Source organism: Aotus nancymaae, unplaced genomic scaffold (genome assembly GCF_030222135.1).
Source record: "Aotus nancymaae isolate 86718 unplaced genomic scaffold, 86718_ANA_hifiasm-v0.15.2.pri h1tg000019l, whole genome shotgun sequence".
Taxonomy (NCBI): domain Eukaryota; kingdom Metazoa; phylum Chordata; class Mammalia; order Primates; family Aotidae; genus Aotus; species Aotus nancymaae.
In genome coordinates, this window is record NW_026988431.1 from 17,395,247 (window position 1) to 17,418,735 (window position 23,489).

General features: G+C 43.5%; 1 protein-coding gene and 1 pseudogene across 2 annotated transcripts in view; both read left to right on the top strand.

Annotated features, from left to right (window-relative positions):
- LOC105727047 (amyloid-beta A4 precursor protein-binding family A member 2-like) overlaps positions 1-4,433 on the top strand; it is a 72,262-nt gene extending 67,829 nt beyond the window's left edge. For both annotated transcript variants that reach the window (XR_010343442.1, XM_064378652.1), the window contains one exon: positions 1,405-4,433. The gene's annotated coding sequence lies outside the window, so the exon portion shown is untranslated. The remainder of the gene's footprint in view (positions 1-1,404) is intronic.
- Positions 3,895-3,992, top strand: LOC135275979 (small nucleolar RNA U13; annotated as a pseudogene).
- Positions 4,434-23,489: the final 19,056 nt, after the last annotated feature.

Genomic DNA, 23,489 nt, shown 5'->3' on the forward strand with positions numbered 1-23,489 from the left:
ATTTTCAATTTTTCTTGAGACGGAGCCTCACTCTGTCACTCAGGCTGAAGTGCAGTGGCAGGATTGAGGTTCACTGCAACCTTCGCCTCCAGGGTTCAAATGATTCTCCTCCAGAACTTTGTTGGTCACTGGTGCAGACACTGGCAGGTGGGCCACGGGGACAGCTCATTACATTTCAAGGCCCCACATGGGAGATCCTTTAGAAAAGCCATGAGCAACTACAAATACCATGTTTGATGGCCCTGCCAACCTGCAGACACACCCCACACACCCCTCTGATAACCACTAGCTAGTCAGTTCACCCAAAAGATGTCAGAACAATGCTAATACCAGACCATCACTATTTAATGCTGTGTTTCCCTGATCCCCACTGACGTGTGTGCAGATGTGTGTGTACGAATGTGTGTGCATCTGTGTACAGATGTATCTGTACATGGATGTCTGTAGATGTGTATGTATACAGATATACAGAAATACATATATGTGTGTACAAATGTGTGCATATGGATGTGTGTACAGTGATGTGTACATGCATGTGTCTATAGATGTGTATGAATGTGTGGGTATTCAGGTGTGTATGGATGTGTGTAAAGAAGTGTATATATATGGATGTGTGTATATGAATGTGTGTACAAATATGTCTACATGTGGATGTAGATGCTCGCAGCTCTTCCTGCTGACAGGCACATCCTAGCGCTGGCTTTCTCCAGTGTGTATCAGAGGCTGAGCGGCGGTGTCAGAGCTTCCTCAGGGTGCACGTGAACAGGGCGAGCACAGAATTTCTCTCCCAAACCACAAAACTTTGCAGTTAGAACACTAGTCACAAATGTGTCAGGTCAGCAGGCATAAATTGGGGCTCTCCAGGCAACCCAGGACCCAACCCCTACACACTGGGTAGGGGGTGCCAAACAGAACACTTCCCACACCAACCTTAAATCCCACAAACTTTAAGATTGAGCCCAAGCCTCAAACCCTTGGGCCCAGGGATTCGAGGTTGAACCCAAACTCTGGCACTTTGTATTCATGAGCTCATCTGTCTCCGTTTCCTCATCTTGTATGGGGTTACAAGGAGGACTTGAAGAAGGAACCTCCTGTCTGCTGGAACAGCCTCCAGAAAGTTACAGAGCACAGGCTGTTACTGTCATTTTGATGAGTCTGGGGCAGATGGAACTAGAATTTCTCCAAAGGCAAATAAATATTTCCAGTCCTCAGACAGCTCTATAGGGAGCAGCAGGAAGGTCCAAGGGGAGGTACAGGCAATCTGTGCTTGCACATTTAGCAAATAACAAGATGTTCAAGGGTCCCTGGGAGTTCTGGAAATGAAGCAGAAGTCTCAGCCATCAGACAGGTGGGGCTTTAGGAGGAAGACGGCTCTCCCCTGACATGGGTCTTCTCCCCACCCAGGCTGACGGCAGAGGTGGAAGTGGAGAGAGTATTTATGCAGCAAGACATCCAGCCCTGGCTTCAGATGCTCCACTCCAGCCCTCTGAGAAGACACTGGAAACTGAGGCAGAATCGGGTGATCCACTGCTGTATGTGCCCAGTGGTCATGCCTGGCAGGCCCAAGCCTAAAGCTGCTATTTGTACCCTGACTGGAGTGCAGTGGTGCGATATCGACTCACTGCAACCTCCACCTTCCAGATTCAAGCAATTCACATGGCTCAGCCTCCTGAGAAGCTGGGCCTACAGACGTGCAGCACCACACCCAGGTAAGTTTTGTATTTTTGGTAGAGACAAAGTTTCACCTTCTTGGCCAGCCTGGTCCCAAATTCCTGACTTCATGTGATCCTCCTGCCTCACCTCCCAACATTTGTACACTTTTTGAAGTTACTGATCTGCTTGAAAAGGGGATAGAAGTTTTAAATCTTCTCCCCAGGATCGAGGAGACAGACACAAAACTTCAACACAATGACAAGGGCTTCAAGTGACTAAGTTCTATCCAGGCACCCTTGGGTAAGAACCCTTGAAAAGCACCTACTAAGATGAAAATGAGCCTGGACAACATAGTAAGACCCATCTCCACAAAAAAGAAAAAAATTGAAGGGCATGGTGGCACAGGCCTTAGCCCCAGCTACTTGGGAGGCTGAGGCAAGAGGATTGCTTGGGCCCAGGGGTTCAAGGCTGCAGTGATTTAGGATCATGCCGTTGCATAGAAGACCTTGTAAAATAAAGAGGAAAGTGGGGGAGAGAGAAAAGGTGGGGGAAGAGAGGGGGGAAAGGGAAGAAAAGAGGTAGGACGAGGAAAAAAGGGAATAGAGGGAGGGAGAGAAAGGAAAGAAAAGAAAAAAGGAAGAAAAAAGAAAAGAAATGAGAAAAACATATAAACCTTATGGCCAGGGAATTCCACTGTTAAGAATTTACTCTGCAGAGAGAATGGCGTTCACCACAGAATAATTGTAACAGACGAAACCTGGGAAAAACTCAAGAGCACTTCATTATTAACCTAGCTGAAAGCATTCCATTCCATGGACTATTACATGGTCATTTGCACTACACTGGAGACACTGATTTTTTTTTTTTTTTTTTTACGTGGATATATTAACTCGACGTACTGATTGTGTGCATAGCTCATCTCAGAAAGGAATCACCAAAAAAAACCCTAACAGTGGTTGGCTTTGAGGAGGGGTGGGAGAGCGGCTTTAAGGCTGCACCAGCACCAATCAATAGAACTTTTTGCAATGACGACCATGTTTCCTGGCCATCTGCAGCTGTGGATCACCTGAAATGTGGCCCACGCAGCCAAAGAACCAAATCCTTCATTTTCTTTAATGTTAATTCATTTAGATTTTCTTTTTCTTTTTCTTTTTTGAGATGGAGTGTAGCTCTGTTGCCCAGGCTGGAGTGAAGTTGTGTGATCTTGGCTCACCACAACCTCTGTCCCCCAGGTTCAAGCAGTTCTCCTGCCTCAGCTTCCCAAGTAGATAGGGTTACAGGGGCTCCCCACCACATCCGGCTACTTTTTGTGTTTTTAGTAGAGATGGGGTTTCACCATGTTGGTCAGGCTGGTCTCAAACTCCTGACCTCAGATGAGCCACCTGATTCAGCCTCCCAGAGTGCTGGGATTATAGGCATGAGCCACCATATCTGGCCCAATTAGATTTCAATAAACACATATGCCACTGGCTGCCATATGGGAGACTCGTTTCTATACTCTTTCATAGTTTTTGAACTTTGAATCATTTAAATGCACTGCCTATTTTTTTTAGTTGTAGAACTTAATAGCATAGTATTCAGATTGTACTAATCTAAATGAAATCTACCATAGAATTTAAATTGTACCAGCGAATGCTGATATATAAAAAGATTGCCAAGGTGTGCATTTGGGTGTGTGTATGTATATAAAGTGTGTGTGTATATATATGTATGTATATTTCTTTTTTTTTTTTATTTCAGTCAGAGTCTTGCTCTGCCAACCAGTCTGGAGTACAGTAGTATGAACTTGGCTCACTGCAACATCTGCCTCCAGGGTTCAAGTGGTTCTCCTGCCTAAGCCTCCCAAGTCACTGGGATTACAGGCACACACCACCACTTCCAGCTCATTTTTGTATTTTTAGTAGAAAAGGCATTATACTATGTTGCCCAGGCTTGTCTTGAATTCCTGACCTCAAGTGATCCACCTGCCTCGGCCTCCCAAAGTGCTAAGGATTACAGGCATGAGCCAGCATGCCCAGATGCAAATGTGTATTTTTGAGTAAAAAGAACAACGTACAAACAAAAAATAGGGAACAGCTGGGGGTGGTGGCTCATTCCTATAATCCTAGCACTTTGGGAGGCTGAGGTGGGAAGATCGCTGGAGCCCAGGAGGTCGAGGCTGCAGTGAGCCATGTTTGCACCACTGCCCTACAGCCTGAGTAATGCAGCAAGACCTTGCCTCAAGAAAAATTAAAATTAAAAAACCAAAACCTAAGCATGACATTTGGGTTTTCATGCTATTTTATGATATGTACCTTCCTCAGAACTTGTTACGGTATCATCACATCACCCATCTGATGCGAAAAAGAAAAAACCCAGAAACTCAAAGTAAAAATATTTGCAAATCTATAGCGTAATGCATTGTCCTGTGTCTCCTGAAAAGACGCTGACACCCTACGCCGCAGGGTCTGTGGATACGACCTTATTTGGAAATAGGCTCTTCACATGTGAACAAGCTAAGCTGAGGTAATGAGGGTGAATCCTAATCCCAAGTGCCTGCTGTCCTTATAAAAAGGGGATGTGTGGACAAAGATACCTACAAAGTGAAGACAATATCAAGACAGAGACAGAAGACCACCTACAAGCCAAGGAAGTCTGGAGGCTCTGAGAATCCAGGAGCGAGACCTGGGACAGACCCTCCCTCACAGCCTTCACAGGAAAAACAAACAAACAATAAAAAAATCCCTTGATTTCAGATCCTGTCCTCCAGAACTGTGAGAATAAATCTCTGGTTGAAGTCACACAGTTTAGGGTACTTTGTTAAGGCAGCACTGGGAAATGAATGCAGATTTCTTGGGGCATGCATCAACACTTCTGAAGGAAATTTGGGATGTGGCATGCTTGAACTTAGAATTCATACCTTTCCCTACTCTGAATTCTTTTTTTTGAGAGACAGGGTCTCTGTCACCCAGGCTGGAGTGCAGTGGCACAAGCATGGCTGACTGCAGCCTCCACCTCCTGGGCTCCAGCAAACCTCTTGCTCTAGCCTCCTGAGTAGCTGAGACTACAGGCACATGCCACTGTGCCTAATTTTTAAAAAATGTTTTGTAGAGATGGGGTCTTGCTATGTTGCCCAGGTTTACCTGAAACTCCTAGCCTCAAGTGATCTTTCCACCTTGGTCTCCCAAAGTTCTGGGATTATAGGTATAAGCCATTGTAACTGACTTGCCTTTTGTTTTTTTGTTTTTTAAAAACGAATCTTGCTGTATTGCCCAGGCTGGAGTGCAGGGACATGATCTCAGCTCACTGCAACCTCCACCTCCTGGGTTCAAGCAATTCTTTTGCCTCATCCTCCCAAGTAGCTTGGCTTATAGGCTCCTACCACCACACCCAGCTAATTTTTGTATTTTTATTACTGGCGGGGTTTCACCAGTGGGCCAGGCTGGTCTCGAACTGCTGACTTCAGGTGATCTGCCCACTTCAGCCTCCCAAAATGCTATGATCATGGCTCACTGCCACCTCTGCTCCTGGGTTTAAGCAATTCTCCTGCCTCAGCCTCCCAAGTAGCTGGGATTACAGGTTCCTGCCACCATGTCCAGCCAGTTTGTATACCTTTAGTAGAGACGGTGTTTCACCATGTTGGCCAGGCTCGTCTTGAACTCCTGACCTCAGGTGATCTGCCTGCCTCAGCCTCCCAAAGTACTAGGATAATAGGCATAAGCCACTGTGCCCAGCCTACTTCTATTATTACATTGTAATATATAATGAAATACTTACACAACTCATAGTAACGTAGAATCAGTGGGAGCCCTGAGCTTGTTTTCCTGAAATTAGATGGTCCCTTTTGGGGGTGATGGGAGACAGTGACAGATAACAGGCATTGGATTCTCATAAGGAGCACGTAGTCCAGCTCCCTTGCATGTGCTGTTTACAGTAGGGTTTGCACTCCTATGAGACTCTAACAATGCCACTGATCTCACAGGCGGTGGAACTCAGGGGGTGATGCCAGCAGTAAGGAGTGGCTGTGAACACAGATGAAGCCTCCCTCACCTGCCCGCTGCTCACCTGCTGTGCTTCCTGCCCAGTTCCTAACAGGTGACCCGGGTGTGGTGGCTCACACCTGTAATCCCAGCACTTTGGGAGACTGAGGCAGGTGGATCCGCTGAGGTTGGGAGTTTGATACCAACCTGACCAACATAGAGACACCCTGTCTCTACTAGAAATACAAAAATTAGCCTGGCATGGTGGCTCATACCTGTAATCCCAGCACCTTGGGAGTCTGAGGCAGGAAAGTCACTTGAATCTAGGAGACAGAGGTTGCAGAGAGCCAAGATCATGCCACTGCATTCCAGCATGGGCAACAAGAGCAAAACTCTGTGTCAAAAAAAAAAAAATAGGCTGGGTGCAATGGCTCACACTTGTAATCCCAGCACTTTGGGAGAATAAGAAGGGCGAATCACCTGAAGTAAGGAGTTTGGGACCAGCCTGGCCAACATAGTGAAACCCTGTCTCTACTAAAAATACAAAAATTAGCCAGGTGTGGTTGTACATGCCTGTAATCCCAGCTACTCAGGAGGGTGAGGCAGGAGAATTGCTTGAACTTTGGAGGTGGAGGTTACATTTACCTGATATTGCACCGCTGCACAGAGTGAGACTCTGTCTCAAAAAGAAAAACAAACAGGCTACAGACTGGTACTGATCCGTGGCCAGGAGGGTTGGGCACCCCAGCTGTAGACAATATATAATGATCAAATCAGGGTAACTGAGACAGTCATCACCTCAAATATTTATCTTTTGTTTTACGAACACAAAAATCCTTCTATCTATCCTGAAATATTCAAATAAATTCTCATTCACTGTAGTTTCCCTTGTGCACTATTGATTACTGTAACTTATTCCTTCTATCTAGGCCTTCTTGTATTTCATTCATTCCTTTTTAAAATTATTTTTATTTATTTCTGAAACGGTCTCTCTCTTTCTGCCAGGCTACAGTGCAGTGACATGATCTCGACTCACTGCAACCTCCACCTCCTGGGTGCAGGCAATTCTCCTGCCTCAGCCTCCTGAGTAGCTGGGATTACAGGAGTGCATCACCATTCCTAGCTAACTTTTTTATTTTTAGTAGAGATGGGGTTTCACTGTGTTGTCCAGGCAGATCTCCAACTCCTGACCTCAAGCAATCCGCCCACCTCGGCCTCCCAAAGTGCTGGGATTACAGGCATGAGCCACAGCACCCGGCCATTTATTCATTCTTACATTCATTCATTCATTCTATGAATAACCACTGCCTGGTTATCATATACCCCGGCAGGGTTCCAGGCTCTGGGGAAACAGCACTGAGCAAAACAAAGTTGCTGCTCTCTTAATGGATCCATCATTCTAATGAGGGGGAAAGAGATAGGCGATCCATAAACAAACCATTAATGCAGACAGCACATCAGGTGGAGAACGCTATGAAGAATAAATACTAAAGCAGGTACAGTCAGGTGCGGTGTCTCACACCTGTAATCCCAGCATTTTGGGAGGCTGAGGTGGATGGATCCCTTGAGGTTAGGAGTTCAAGACCAGCCTGGCCAACATGGTCAAATGCCATCTCTAATAAAAGTAAAAAAAAAAAAAAAAAAGACCCAGGTGTGGTGGCAGCTGCCTGTAATCCTAGCTACTCAGGAGGGTGAGGTGGGAGGATTGCTTGAACTTGGGAGGTGGAGGTTGCAGTGAGCCTACATTGCATCACTGCACTCCAGCCTTGGTAACAGAGGAAGACTGTCTTCAAAAATAAAGAGAAATCAGGTGCAGGTGTACAGTGCACTAGCACGAGCAGGGGTGGGTGCTGTGGTGGAGGAGAAGGTGGTCAGGAAAGGCCTCTCTGTCAAGGTGATAGACATGAGGACTGAGCCTGGAGACTCCTAGGTACAGCAGCCTGGGAGGGCTCTAGGTGTTGGTCCCATTTATGGTCCTTTTATTTAGTTTTGTTTTGTTTTTGAGAAAAAGTCTTGCTCTGTCACCTAGGCTGGAGTGAAATGGCACAATCTCAGCTCACTGCAATCTCCACCACCTGGGTTCAAGCCATCTCCTCCTCCCAAAGAGCTGGGATGGCAGGCATAAGTCACTGTGCCTGGCCTATGCATCAACATGTTTAAATTCTTCTGAAAGCTGTGCTTTAGGAAGAGTGTTCTGACAGCCATTGGAAATAAATGACAGAATGGCAGGACAAGGATCACGTCAGTGACAGGGTGGTTGTGGACATCTGCTGGCCAGCAGCAGGAAAGCCACTCAGACCCTGGATTCTACCTCTGCAGCCTGCCTGCACCTTAACCCTCCTCCCCACATCAGTAGAAGCCTGGAACTCTCAGAACAGCAGACCTCAGCAGCTGCTGCCACCTTCACCAGAATGATGTGATTAATTTATTCACACAGAAGACAGCAGGAACCCTGAGAGAACAGGATCCAGAATGTGTGGGTTTTGATGGACAGGGTGGTAGGATTTGGGAGCCTCCACCTACCTCACCTCCTGACCCCCACACTCCTTCCCTAGTCCTGCTCAGCATAGAGACTAGAGTGACATCACCAGAAATGTAGACACTTGGAAGGACACCAGTGACATGGAGAAGAGGAGGCCAGAGGTTCACAAGGCACCCAGCTCCTGGCCTCAGATGCCTAGGACTCTGTCCAGAAAGGCTCCCTCCCAGCCAAGGAACTTGATGGTCCTCGAGTTCCTGAGGATGGAGCTGGTAAGCTGGGCCCACAAGTCCTCCTGCCTCATTTGCTCTCCTGAGATTGGAGGGAAGAGAGAGATGAAGACAAGGCTGGTCCAGAATTCTCCCCTGCACCCTGACAGTCACCCTGCAGCAAATCCCACTGATCTTACCAACTGCATCCCAAAGCTGTCTGCCTCTCTGCATCTCTGACCCTCATTCCTGATCCATCCACCGTCATCCTGTGCCTGGACTCCTGCAGGAGCTGACCCATGACCACTGCCCCTGGAGGCAGCTTCTGATGTCCAAAGAACGGAGGCTGCCCCTCAGCCCACCATCAAGAAGGCTACCTGGAGGTGGGTGCCGGAGCTACATCTTTTTTTCTTTCTTTTACATTTTTGGTGGAGTTAGGGTGGTCTCACTATGTTGCCCAGGTTGGCCTCAAGCTCTTGGGTTCAAGTGATCCTCTGCCCTGGCCTCCTAAAGTTCTGGGATTACAGCCCGAGCTACACCTTAAATGACCAGGAGGTGGGTGCTGGACAGGCAGAAGATGAGGGGATGGAGCCAGGAAGAAGGAGGGGAGGCTTTGAGACAGGGGGCAGCAAAAACCCAGGCACAGGGAGCAGCATGATTCAGAGGACACTCAGTGTGGCCAGAGGAGTGCATGGGCAGGGCTACTTGGCACTTTAGGGTCAGGCAGGATTTCAGGATCTCCTGTGCTTCAGGGGAGGGGGTAATCATCAGAAGGCAGCTGCCTGGAGGAGGTTTTTTTGTTATTTGTTTGAGATGGAGTCTTGCTCTGTTACCAGGCTGGAGTGCAGTGGCATGATCTCGGCTCACTGTAACCTCTGCCTCCCATGTTCAAGTGATTCTCCTGCCTGAGATTCTAGAGTAGCTGGGATTATAGGTGCCTGCCACGATGCTCAGCTAATCTTTGTATTTTTTAATAGAGATGGCATTTTGCCATGTTGACCAGTCTGGTTTAGAACTCCTGAACTCAGGTGATCCACCTGCTTTGACCTCTCAAAGTGCTGGGTTTACAGGCATGAGTCACTGTGCCCAGAGGAGGCCACGCAGGAGGCTGGAGAAACAGTCCAACTGACAGATGGACATTGGGACAGCTGGGCCTAGAAAGGAAATAAGTTCCTTCCCTCCATCTCCCTTCCCTCCCTCCCTCTCTCCCACCTTTCTTTCTTTTCTTCCCTACTCCTATCTTCTGCTCTCCTGCCCTTTCTTACTGCACTCTCTCCTTTTTCCCCTCCCTCCTCCCTTTCTTCCCTCCCTCATTCCTTCTCTTCCTCTTTCAACTCTTTCCTTCCCTCCATCTGTCCTCCCCTTTCCTATCTTTCCTTCCCTCCCTTATTTTCTCTCCTCCCCTCCCTCCTTTCTCCCCTCCCTCCCTTGTTCCCTTCCTCTCTCCTACACTTCTCCCCTCCCTCCTTTCTTCTAGTTCTCAAACACTGATCCAGCACCTTCTGCATGCTGAGCACTAACTAGACACTGAGTCTGCCACACGGAGCAGCCCGTGCTGCTGTGGGGCTTCCAGTCTAAGGAGAGCGAGGCCATTAGCCCCTGCCAGGTGCTTCCTACAGGGCCCTTTAGGAAGTGGAAAGTGCTGGGGAAAGCAAAAATGAACTCATTGCAGGCCAAGGAAGGGAGCTGCTGGGAGGAGAGGGATGGGCAGGCCGTGTCCTTGCTGGACGGTGGTGAGGGAGGCAGCCCTGACTGCAGGGGGTGCTGGAAGGGACAAGGGTCTTCTGGAGTGAGGGTGGTCCAGGTGGAGGGAACAGCTAAAGCAGATGCCTGGAGAGATGTGTGAACCTCAGGCAGGTGTGATGATGGGGAAGGGTGGTAGGTGGGAAAGGGAGGCAGATGGGTGGAAGATGAGGCTGGAGGCAATGAGGCAGCTCAGGGCAGGCCTGGTGGGTCACTGTGGGGCCTTTGGCTCAGACCGAGGAAGATGGGGCTGCTGTGGGTCTGAGCAGAGGAGGGTACAATGGATTCAGCTCACACAGGTCTCCTGTGGCTGGAAGTGGAGAGAGTCTGGGGCAGAAGTGGGGAGTGAGCCAGGGCCTTGCTACTGGATGCATTTTCAACGTGACGCCAAGCAAATCTGCTGACTGATGGGGTGCCAGAGGAAAAGACATTGATCTGACCCAGGGCCTTGGGCCTGAACACTGGAGGAAGGAGCCACCGTCCACTGCCATGGGGCGGGGCAGGTCTGCACAATGGGCAACTCACAGAGACAAGAACAAAGCCAGACCCGCCGGCTCCCACTCAGCTCTCCCCTCCCCATCGCCCACACCAGGGCCTGTGTCTCGCTCCCTACTTCCTGCCTGGTCCGTCCCTTCCCCAAAAGCCTAACCTGACAGTGATTCCTCTTCTTGGTGATGAAGAAATTCAGAGGGAGGCAGCTCAGGAAGACAGCGATATTGGAGGAACCCAGGAGCTGGAGACAGAGGGGACAGAACGTCAGGAGATCCGGAGGAGCCCAGCTGCCAGAGGCGTGTGAACCACAGCAGCTCCATCTTGAATAGGAGCTGGGTAATAGGATGCTGACACCTACTGGGCTGCATTTCCAGGTGGTGAAGGCATTCTAAGTCACAGGGTGAGACAAGATGGCAGCACAGGATACAGGTCACAGAGACCTGGCCAGTAAAACAGGCTGTAGTAAAGAAGCCAGTCCAAAACCCACCAAAACCAAGATGGCGACCATAGTGACCTCTGGTTGTCCTCACTGCTACATTGCCACCAGCGCCATGACAGTTTACAGATGCCATGGCAACATCAGAAAGTTTCCCAATATGATCTATAAAAGGGGAGTCGTGAATAATCTACCCCTTGTTCAGCATGTCATGAAGAAATAACCCTAAAGATGGAGACCAGCGCCCTCTGGGCTGCTCGATGGAGTAGCCATTTTATCTTTACTTTCCTAAAAAGCTCGCTTTTTAGGAAAGAATAAACTTGCTCTGTGGCTCACACCTGTAATCCCAGCAATTTGGGAGGCTGAGGCAGGCAGATTACCTGAAGTCAAGAGTTCGAGATCAGCCTGGCCAACATGGTGAAACCCCGTCTATACTAGAAATATAAAAATTGGCCAGGTGTGGTGACATGCACCTGTGATACCAGCTACTCAGGAGGCTGAAGCAGGAAAATCACTAGAACCCGGGAGGTGTAGGTTGTAGTGATCCAAGATTACACCGCTCCCCTCTATCTAGCCTGGGCAATGGAGTGAGACTCCATCTCAACAAAAAAACCAAACAAACAAAAACAAACAAACAAACAAAAATGGGCTTTCACTTTATGGACTCATCCTGAATTGTTTCTTGCATGAGATCCAAGAACCCTCCCTTGGGGTCTGGATCGGGTCCCCTTTCCTGTAACACAGCTGCAGATCCTGAAGAGGGTCAGACTTGGGTCCTAAGATGGGGAGTCAGGGAATGTGATAAGGGCAGCCACCAGGTCCCAGGGATCTGGGCTCATGGGGGTCTGCTGGGTCAGGAGGCGCCTGCTGAAGATGGGGTCCTTCAATGTCAGGGAGGAGAATGGCCCACTTACGCGATGGGGAGAGGGTTATATTCAAGACGGAACATGCACACACAGGAGTCGGGCTACAGAGTGTTCCTAGTCACAACAGTGAAGTTGAAACCTCTGGAATCACGACTGGGTTCAAATCCTGACTCTGATGCTTGTGAGTGTGGCCTTGGGGCAAGTCACCTCCCTAACGTGCAATTCCCTTGTCTGCAAAATGGGAACAGAGTTGTCCTCATTTTGCATGTTTGCTTATTATATTTAAGTATTTGCCTAATCTTCATTTTACCCTCATGAGGGTTGGCAGGCTTAGCAAATCATCATATAGTTGCCAGTTACCTTTGAAGACAAAGAGTGAATAAGGTTTTAGTTTAAGTCTCGCGCATTATTTGAGACATACACTGAGAGTCCGAAACTCACACTTCATTGGATGTCCTGTGTTTTCTCTGGCAACCCTGCTCCCTACCAACCTGGTGCTTTTGGGATAGTTATCTCCCCTCTCTCAGCTTTGGTTTCTATATCTGGAAAATGTGGAAGTGGGAGGTAGAATAAATGATTTTTAAGTTGCTGTGACTTTCTGAGAGTCCTTCACAGGTTACTTGAACCCATTCTCTCACCAAGCCCCACCCCAACTCCACTCTTCATGCCTCAGTTTCCCCTCTCAGTCCTTAGGAATACTATTTTTTTTTTTTTTTGAGATGGAGTCTCGCTCTGTTACCCAGGCTGGAGTGCAGAGTCGCAATCTTGGCTCACTGCAACCTCTGCTTCCCAACCAATTCTCCTGTCTCAGCCTCCCGAGTAGCTAGGATGACAGGTGTGAATCACTATGCCTGGATCATTTTTGTATTTTTAGTACAGACAGGGTTTCACCATGTTGCCAGGCTGGTCTCGAACTCCTGGCCTCAAGTGATCTACCCACCTCAGCCTCCCTAAGTTGTGAGATTACAGGTTTGACCTACCCCACCCAGCTCAAAGAAAGTAGAACACTATTTTCTAATGTTGGGTCAGTTTGTTTCATTTATGCAGCAATGGCGTCACCTGGTGGCTTCATGGAGAAATGCCCTGAGAGTAAACCACCCACAGCAGGGGTTGGAAAAACACTCAAAGGAATCTGACAGGAGATGAGCATCTCTCTCTGGGGGAAAAATGGTTCATTAAACTGTAGCAACCTCAGTATCCACCCCTCCTTCACCAGGATATCATGATGATGTTAGGAGCTGTCTACCAAGTGGCAGAAAAAGTGCACAGGGAAAGTGACACGGTGCATTATCTGCAGATATCTTGGTCTTCTCTCAATTTTTTTTTTTTTTAAGGGGGAGTCTTGCTCTGTCCCTCAGGCTGGAGTGCAGTGGTGTAATCTCATCTAACTGCAATTTACGCCTCCCGGGTTCAAGTGATTCTCCTGCCTCAGCCTCCTTAGTAGCTGGGATTACAGGCACATACAGCCATGCCCGGTTCATTTTTGTATTTTTAACAGAGACAAGGTTTTGCCATGTTAGCCAGGCTGATCTTGAACTCCTGACCTCAAGTGATCTGTCCACCTCAACCTCACAAAGTGCTGGGATTACAAGCATGCACCCCCATGCCTAGCAGAAGGATTGGATTTTCTCATTTTATTTTTATTTTTATTTTTTAGATGGAGTCTCACTCTGTCACCCAGGCTGGAATACAATGGTGTGGTCTTGACTCACTGCAACCTCCACCTGCCAGGATTCTCTGGCCTCAGCCTCTCCAGTAGCTGAGACTACAGGCATGTGCCACCACACCTGGTTAATTTTTGTATTTTTAGTAGAGATGGGGTTTCACTATGTTGGCCATGATGGCCTCGAACTCTTGACCTCCAGTGATCCTCCCACCTCGGCCTCCTAAAGTGCTGGGATTACAGGCATGAGCCACCGTGCCTGGCCATGGGTTTTCTTGAACCAAAGCATATTCCTTGTCATGTTTAACAGAACTGTGCCCCAGCCCTGTACTTTCCTTGATTCATCCTCCTTTGAATAGTGAACCTCTCAAAAGCTGTAATGAACATGGAAGAGCCACTGGCTGGGTGTGCTGGGTGGTGGCAGGGGGTCTGGGGTCCCAGCAGTTGGCATCCCCTTTCCCAGGATGTACATATGGCCTCATGTACCTGTCCTTTTATCTCCTAGGTCAGCTCATCGACACCGTCTGGGTGAAAAAAGGAGACTAGATCTTGTTTACATCCATGTTCGAAGCCAATATCACCACCCACAACATTGCTGTCAGTGCGTGCCTGAGCCACCGGTAGCCTAGAAATATTTAGACCTGGTTTAATAACCATACACCTGCCAGACCCAACCCAGCCAAAACATGAAATTGACTGGATGCAGTGACCCACATCTGTAATCCCAGCACTTTGGGAGGCCAAGGCGGGTGGATGTCCTGAGGTCAGGAGTTTGAGACCAGTCTGGCCAACATGGTGAAACTCCATCTCTACTAAAATATAAAAATGAGCCGGGTATGGTGGTGTAGACCTGGATTCCCAGCTACTCGGGAGGCTGAGGTGGGATAATCACTTCAACACAGGAGGTGGAGGTTGCAGTGAGCCGAGATTGAACCACTGAACTCCAGCCTGGGCAGAGTGTGAGACTCCATCTCAAAAAACAACAGTAACAACAAAAACACAAAATCAAACCCCCTCCCTTTTTGTTTTTTTTTTTAGAGATAGATAGGGACTTCCTGTGTTGTCCAGGCTACAGTGCAGTGGTACAATCATAGCTCACTGCAGCCTCTTACTCCCAGGCTCAAGCAGTCCTCCCACTTCAGCCTCCTGAGTAGCTGAGATTACAGGTGCATGCTACCATGCCCAACTAATATTTGTGTGTGTGTGGAGATGGGATCTCACCATATTGGCTGGGCTGGCCTCAAACTCTGGGCTTCAAGTGATCCTCCCATCTCAGCCTTCCAAAGTGCTGGGATTACCAGCATGACCCTCTGTTCCTGGCCAAAACCTAATTACACATTCATGAATGACCGAGGGCATGAGCTTCTGTGTCCTTTAACAATGAAATGGATTATTCCTTGCGTATAACTTTGCTAGGGATGCTGTAACAAAGTGCCAAAAACTAAGTGGCTTAGAACAAGACAAATTTGTTGTCTCAGGCCAGATGCCATGACTCATGTCTGTAATCCCTGTACTTTGGGAGCATGAGAGGATCTCTTGAGGTCAGGAGTTTGAGACCAGCCAGGCCAACAGGATGAAACCCCATCTCTACTGAAAAAAATGCAAGGCTGGGAGTGGTGGCTCACAACTGTAATCCTAGCACTTTGGGAGGCTGAGGTAGGCAAATCATGAGGTCAGGAGTTCGAGACCAGTGTGCCCAACATGGTGAAACTTTGTCTCTACTAAAAATACAAAAATTAGCTAGGTGTGATGGCTCACATCTGTAATCCTAGCTACTCAGGAGGCTGAGGCAGAAGAACTGCTTGAACCCAGAAGGTGGAGGTTGCAGTAAGCTGAGATCACACCACTTTACTCCAGACTGAGGGACAGAGCAAGAATCCATCTCAGAAAAAAAAAAATTAACCAGGCATGGTTGCATGTGTCTGTGTTCCCAAGCTACTCAGGAGGCTAAGGGGGGAGGATTGCTTGAGCCAGGGAGAGTGAGGCTGCAGTGAGCTGAGATCATGCCACTGCACTCCAGCCTGGGTGGCAGAGTGAGACCCTGTCTCAATAAATTAATAGATAAAAAGTTGTTGTCTCCCAGTTGGGAGGCCGGAAGTGTAAAGTCAGGTGTCTGCAGGTCGGGCTCTCTCTGGAGGCTCTGGGGAAAAATCTGTCCCAGCCTCTCCTGGCTCAGGCATCCTTTGACTTATAGTGGCCGTTGTCCTTCTATGCATGTCTGTCTCTGTGTGCAAATTTACCTTTGGGCAGGCACAGTGGCTCACACCTATAATCCCAGCACTTTGGGAGGCAGAGGCAGGATTGCTTGAGCCCAGAAGTTCAAGACCAGCCTGGGAAACATAGTGAGATACCGTCTCTACATAAAATACAGAAAATTAGCTGGGCATGGTGGAAGACACCTGTAGTCCCAGCTACTCAGGAAGCTTAGGTGGGAGGATGACTTGAACCCAGGAGTTTGAGGCTGCATTGAGCTATGATCACACCACTACACTCCAGCCTGGGTAACAGAACAAGACTGTCTCAGGAAAAAAATATTTTATTCTTTCTTTTTTTTTACTGGCAACAAATTTCCCTTTTAGTAAGGACACCAGTTATATGGGATCAGGGCCCCACCTTCATGACCCATTTTAACTTGATGACCTCTGTATCTACCCGGTCTCCAGATAAGGTCATGCCTGTAATCCCAGCACTTTGGAAGGCCGAGGTGGGAGGATCACTTGAGGCCAGGAGTTCAAGACCAGCCTGGGCAACATAGTGAGACTTCACCTCTACAAAAACAAACAAAAAAAATTAGCTGGGTGTAGGAGTCTGCACCTGTAGTCCCAGCTCCTTGGGAGGCAAGGCAGGAGCACAGAGTGAGCCCAGGAGGTTGAGGCTGCAGTCATCTGTGATTGTGCCACTGCACACCAGCTAGGCAAGAGCAAGACCTAGTCTGTCTCAAGAGAAAAAAAAAAAGGTTTACTGATCCAATGTGGGGTAATTTTTAAAAACTTTAACTCCATATTTTTTCATATTGCTTAGCTTTTCCATATGAACTCTGTGATTATAACCAGAAAATAGCAGTCACATTATTTTTTTTGTGTTTTGAGATGAAGTTCCGATCTTGTTGCCCAGGCTGCAGTGCGGTGGCATGATCTCTGCTCACTGCAACCTCTGCCTCCTGGGTTAAGCGATTCTCCTGCCTCAGCCTCCTGAGTAGATGGGACTACAGGTGCATGCCACCCCACCTCACTCATTTTTGTATTTTTAGTAGAGAGGTGGATGCACCATGTTGGTCAGGCTGGTCTCGAACTCCTGGCTTCAAGTGATGTGCCTGCCTCAGCCTCTCAAAGTGCTGGAATTGCAGGCATCAGCCACCGCACCCGGCCATACTTATCTTTTTATCCACAGAAATGACCAGCAGTTCAATTTTTGTTTGTCTTGTTTTGTTTCTCTTAGATGAAAACAAACTGGCAGTTATAATTGGGGAGGACAATTTGCATTATGGGAATCTGGGAGTCGTGCCAAGTTCTGTAATCAAAGTTGGTAAAAAGAAATGGGTTATGGGGTGGGGGCGGTGGCACATGCCTGTAATCCCAGCACTTTGGGAGGCTGAGGTGGGTGGATCACCTGAGGTCAGGAGTTTGAGACCAGCCTGGCCAACATGGTGAAACCCCATCTCTACTAAAAATACAAAAATTAACCAGGCCCACTGGTGGGCACCTGTAATCCCAGTTACTCATGAGACTGAGCAGGAGAATTGCTTGAGCCTAAGAGTGGAAATGAGACTCTGTCTAAAAAAAAAAAAAAAAAAAATTCATCCTGGGATGCAAGGCTGATTCAACTTACAGAAATCTATAAACATGATTCACCACATAAACAGAACCAAACACAGAAGCCACATGATTATTTCCATGTATACAATGAAGGCAAAATCCTCAATAAACTAGCTATTGATGGAACAGATCTCAAAATAATAAAAGCTATTTATGACAAACTCACAGCCAGTATCATAATGAATGGGCAAAAACTGGAAGCATTCCCTTCAAAATCTGGCACTAGACAAGGATGCCCTCTCTCACCAATCCTATTCAATATAGTATTGGAAGTTCTAGCCAGAGCAATCAGGCAAGAAAAAGAAATAAAGGGTATTCAATAAGGAAAGGGGGAAGTCAAATTGTCTATGTGCAGATGACATGATTATATATTTAGAAGGCCCCATCATCTCAGCCCAAAGTCTCCTGAAACTGATAAGCAAATTCAGCAAAGTCTCAGGATACAAAATCAATGTGCAAGAATCACAAGCATTCCTATATACCAATAACAGACTTAAAGAGAGCCACATCAAGAACGAACTGCCATTCACAATTGCTACAAAGGGAATAAAATATCTAGGAATACAACTAACAAGGAACGTAAAAGACCTCTTCAAGGAGAACTACAAACCACTGCTCAATGAAATAAGAGAGGACACAAACAGATGGAGAAACATTCCATGCTCATGGTTAGGAAGAATCAATGTTGTAAAAATGACCATACTGCCCAAAGTAATCTATAGATTCAACGATATCCCCATCAAGCTACCAATGGCATTCTTCACAGAACTGGAAAAAACCACCTCAAACTTCATATGGAACCAAAAGAGCCCACATTGCCAAGTCAAATATAGGCAAAAAGAACAAAGCTGGAGGCATCACACTACCTGACTTCAAACTATACTACAAGGCTACAGTAATCAAGACAGCATGGTACTTGTATCAAAACAGAGATATAGGTGAATGAAACAGAACAGAGGCCTCAGAGGCAATACCACACATCTACAACCATCTGATCTTTGGCAAACCTCACAAAAACAAGCAATGGGAAAAGGATTCCCTGTTTAACGAACGGTGTTGTGAAAACTGGCTAGTCCTGTGCAGACAGCAGAAACTGGACCCCTTCCTGACACCGTACACTGAAATTAACTCCAGATGGATTAAAGACTTAAACAGAAGACCTAACACCATAAAAGCCCTAGAAGAAAATCTAGGCAAAACCATTCAGGACATAGGCATAGGGAAGAACTTCATGACTAAAACACCAAAAGCTTTGGCAACAGAGGCCAAAATAGACAAATGGGACCTAATTCAACTCCAGAGCTTCTGCACAGCAAAAGAAACAATCATTAGAGTGAATTGACAACCAACAGAATGGGAAAAAAATTTTGCAATCTACCCATCTGACAAAGGGCTAATAATCAGAATCTACAAAGAACTAAAACAGATTTACAAGAAAAAAACAAACAGGTCCTTTCAAAAGTGAGCAAAGGATATGAACAGACACTTTACAAAAGAAGACATACATGAGACCAACAAACATATGAAAAAATGCTCATCATCACTCGTCATTAGAGAAATGCAAATCAAAACTACATTGAGATACCATCTCACGCCAGTTAGAACGGCGATCATTAAATAATCTGGAGACAACAGATGCTGGAGAGGATGTGGAGAAATAGGAACACTTTTACACTGTTGGTGGGAGTGTAAGTTAGTTCAACCATTGTGGAAGACAGTGTGGTGATTCCTCAAGGACCTAGAAATAGAAATTCCATTTGACCCAGCAATCCCATTACTGGGTATATATCCAAAGAATTACAAATCATTCTACTATAAGGACACATGCACACAAATGTTCATTTCAACACAGTTTACAACAGCAAAGACCTGGAACCAACCCAAATGCCCATCGATGATAAACTGGACTGGAAGAATGTGGCACATATACACCATGGAATATTATGCAGCCATGAAAATGATGAGTTTGCATCATTTGTAGGGACATGGATGAACCTGGAAACCATCATTCTCAGCAAACTGACACAAGAACACAAAATCAAACATTGCATGTTCTCACTCATAGACAGGTGTTGAACAATGGGAACACATGGACACAGGGAGGGGAGCACTATACACTGGGGTCTGTTGGGGGGGAGTTGGGGGGACAGTGGGGGGTGGGGAGTTGGGGAGAGATAGCATGGGGAGAAATACCACATATAAGTGAAGGGGAGGAAGGCAGCAAACACACTGCCACATATGCACCTATGCAACAATCCTGCATGTTTTTCACATGTACCCCAAAACCTAAAATGCAATAAAAAAAAAAAAAAGAATACCTTAGGAGTGAGTATATTTTTCATAAAAGAGTACATTGAGAGTGACTATATTTTAAATAAAAGAGTATTTTGAGAGTGAGTATATTTTTTATAAAAGATTATTTTGACAGTATATATAATCTAAATAAAAGAGTAATTTGAGTGTGAGCATAATTTTTATAAAATATTATTATGGGAGTGAGTATATTGTTTATAAAATATTACTTTGAGAGTGAGTATATTTTTTATCAAAGGGTAATTTCCAAGAGAGTATATTTTTTATAAAAGAGTAATTTGAGAGTGAGTATATTATACATAAAAGAGTTTATTGAGAGTGAGTATATTCTAAATAAAAGAGTGCATTGAGAGTGAGTATATTCTAAATAAAAGAGTGCTCTGAAAGTGAGTATATTTTATGTAAAAGAGTACATTGAAAGTGAGTATATTCTAAATAAAAGACTAATTTGAGAGTGAGTATATTTTTTATAAAAGAGTACATTCAGCCTGAGTATATTATAAATAAAAGAGGTACATTGAGAGTGAGTATATTTTTTAAAAAAGAGTATTTTTAGAGGGAGTATATTCTTAATAAAAGAGTACTTTGAGAGTGAGTGTATTTTTTATAAAAGATTAACTTGAGTGAGTATAAGCTAAATAAAACAGTTCGTTGAGAGTGAGTATATTTTTTATAAAAGGGTAGTTTGAGAGTGAATATATTTTTTATAAAAGAGTAATTTGAGAGTGAGGATATTCTAAATAAAAATTAATTTGAGAGCAGGTATTTTTTTTTAAAAGAGTATTTTGAGAGCGAGTATATTCGAAATAAAAGATTACTTTCAGAGTGAGTTTATTTTTTATTAAGGAACACTTTGGGAGCGTGTATATTCTAAATAAAAGAGTACTTTGAGAGTTAGTATATATTTTATAAAAGTGTATTATGAGACTGAGTATATTTTTTATTAAAGAGTAGTTTGACAGAGAGTATATTCAAATAAAAAGAGTACTTTGATAGTACGGATATTTTTTATAAAAGAGTAAATTGAGAGTGAGTATGTTTTTGATAAAGAGTACTTTGAGAGTATATTCTAAATAAAAGTGTACTTTGAGGGTGGGTATATTTTTATAAAAGTACATTGAGAGTGAGTATCTTCTAAATAAAAGAGTAATTTGAGAGTGAGTATATTTTTATAAAGGAGTACTTTGAGAGTGAGTACATTCTAAATAAAAGAGTGCTTTGAGAGTGATTATATTTTTTATAAAAGAGTATTTTGAGACTGAGTATTTTTTACTAAAGAGTAGTTTGAGAGTGAGTATATTCAAAGAAAAATAGTACTTTGAGAGTGAGTATATTTTTTATAAAAGAGTACCTTTGGAGTGGGTATCTTTTTCATAAGAGTACTTTGAGAGTGAGTATATCCTAAATACAAGAGTATTTTGACAATGAGTATATTTTTAATGAAAGATTACCTTGACAGTGAGTATACTCTAAATAAAAGAGTAATTTGAGAGTGAGCATAATTTTCATAAAATAGTATTTTGAGAGTGAGTGTATTTTTTATAAAATAGTACTTTGAGAGTGTGTATATTTTTTAAAAAAGAGTAGTTTGAGAATGAATATATTCTTAATAAAAGACAACAATGAGAGTGAGTATATTTTTTATAAAAGAGTACTTTGAGAGCCAGTATATTCTAAATAAAAGGGTACTCTGAGAGTGAGTATATTCTAAATAAAAAAGTACTTTGACCGTGAGTATATTCTAAATAAAAGAGTTCTTTGTGAGTTAGTATATTTTTTATAAAAGAGTACTTTGAGAGTGAGTATATTCTAAATAAAAGAATACTTAGAGAATGAGTATATTCAAAAAAATGTATTCTGTTGGTGAGTATATTCTAAGTAAAAGTTATTTGCAAGTGAGTATATTTTCTATAAAAGAGTACATTGAGAGTATTTATTTTATAAAAGAGTATTTTGAGAGTGAGTGTATTTTTAATAAAAGAGTACTTTGAGACTATTATAAAAATGTACTTTGAGAGAGAGTATATTATTTATAAAATAGTATTTTGAGAGTGAGTATATTCTAAATAGAGGCGTAGTTTGAGAGTGAGTATATTTTTTTATAAAAGAGTACTTTGACAGTGTGTGTACTGTAAATAAAAGACAATATTGGTAGTGAGTATATTTTTTATAAAGAGTAATTTCCGAGTGAGTATATTTTTCATAAAAGAGTAATGTGAGAGTGAGTATATTCTAAATAAAACAGTACTTTGAGAGTGAGTATATTTTTTATAAAGAGTAATTTCCGAGTGAGTATATTTTTTATAAAAGGGTAATTTGAGAGTGAGTATATTCTAAATAAAAGAGAATTTTGAGAGTGAGTATATTTTTTACAAAACAGTATTTTGATTTTGAGTATATTCTAAATGAAAGACTAATTTGAGAGTGAGTATATTTTTTGTAAAACAGTATTTTGAGAGTGAGTATATTCTAAATAAAAGAGTATTTTGAGACTGAGTATATTTTTTATAAGAGAGTATTTTGAGAGTAAGTATATTCTAAATGAAAGAGTACTTTGAGAGAGAGTTTATTCTAAATAAAAAGTACCTTGAGCGTGAGTATATTCTAAATAAAAGAGTTTTTTGCAAGTGAGTACATTTTTTATAAAAGGGTATTTTGAGAGTGAGTATATTTTTAACAAAAGAGTGCTTTGAGAGTGAGTGTTTTTTTTTATAAAATGGTACATTGAGAGTGAGTATATTTTTATAAAGAGTACTTTGAGAGTGAGTATATTCTAAATGAAAGAGTATTTTGAGAGTGAGTGTATTCTAAATAAAAGAGTATTTTGAGAGTGAGTACATTTAAAGTAAAAGAGTATTTTGAGAGTGAGTATATTTTAAATAAAAGAGTATTTTAGAGTGCATATATTTTTTATAACAAAGTATTTTGAGAGTGATTATATTCTAAATAAAAGAGTACTTTGAGAGTGAATATATTCTAAATAAAAGAATACTTTGAGAGTGAATATATTCTAAATAAAAGAGTACTTTGAGACTGAGTATATTCTAAATAAAAGAGTCCTTTGAGACTGAGTATATTCTAAATAAAACAGTATTTTGAGATTGAGTATGTTCTAAATAAAAGAGTAACTTGAGAGTCAGTATATTCTAAATACAAGAGTATTTTGAGGATGAGTACATTCTAAATAAAACAGTACTTTGAGAGTGAGTATATTTTTTATAAAAGAGTACATTGAGAATAAGTATAATCTAAATAAAAGAGCACTTTGAGAGTGAGTATATTCTAAATAAAAGAGTATTTTGAGAGTGAGGACATTCTAAATAAAAGAGTAATTTGAGAGTTAGTATATTCTAAATAAAAGAGTACTTTGAGTGTGAGTATATTCTAAATAAAGGAGTACTTTGAGAGTCAGTATATTCTAAATAAGAGTACCTTGAGAGTGAGTATATTCAAAATAAAAGACTACATTGAGAGTGATTATATTCTAAATAAAAGGGTAATTTGAGCATGAGTATATTCTAAATAAAAGGGTACATAGAGAGGGAGTATATTCTCAATAAAAGAGTACCTTGAGAGTGAGTATATTTTAAATAAAAGAGTATTTTAGAGTGAGTATATTTTTTATAAAAAAGTACTGTGAGAGTGACTATAGTCTAATTAAAAGAGTACTTTGAGAGTGAGTATATTCTAAATAAAAGAGTCCTTTGAGCGTGAGTACATTCTAAATAAAAGAGTACTTTTAGAGTGAGTATATTCTAAGTAAAAGAGTATTTTGAGAGTGAGTATATTCTAAATAAAAGAGTATTTTGAGAGTGATTATATTTTTTATAAAAGTATTTTGAGACTGAGTATATTTTTTAC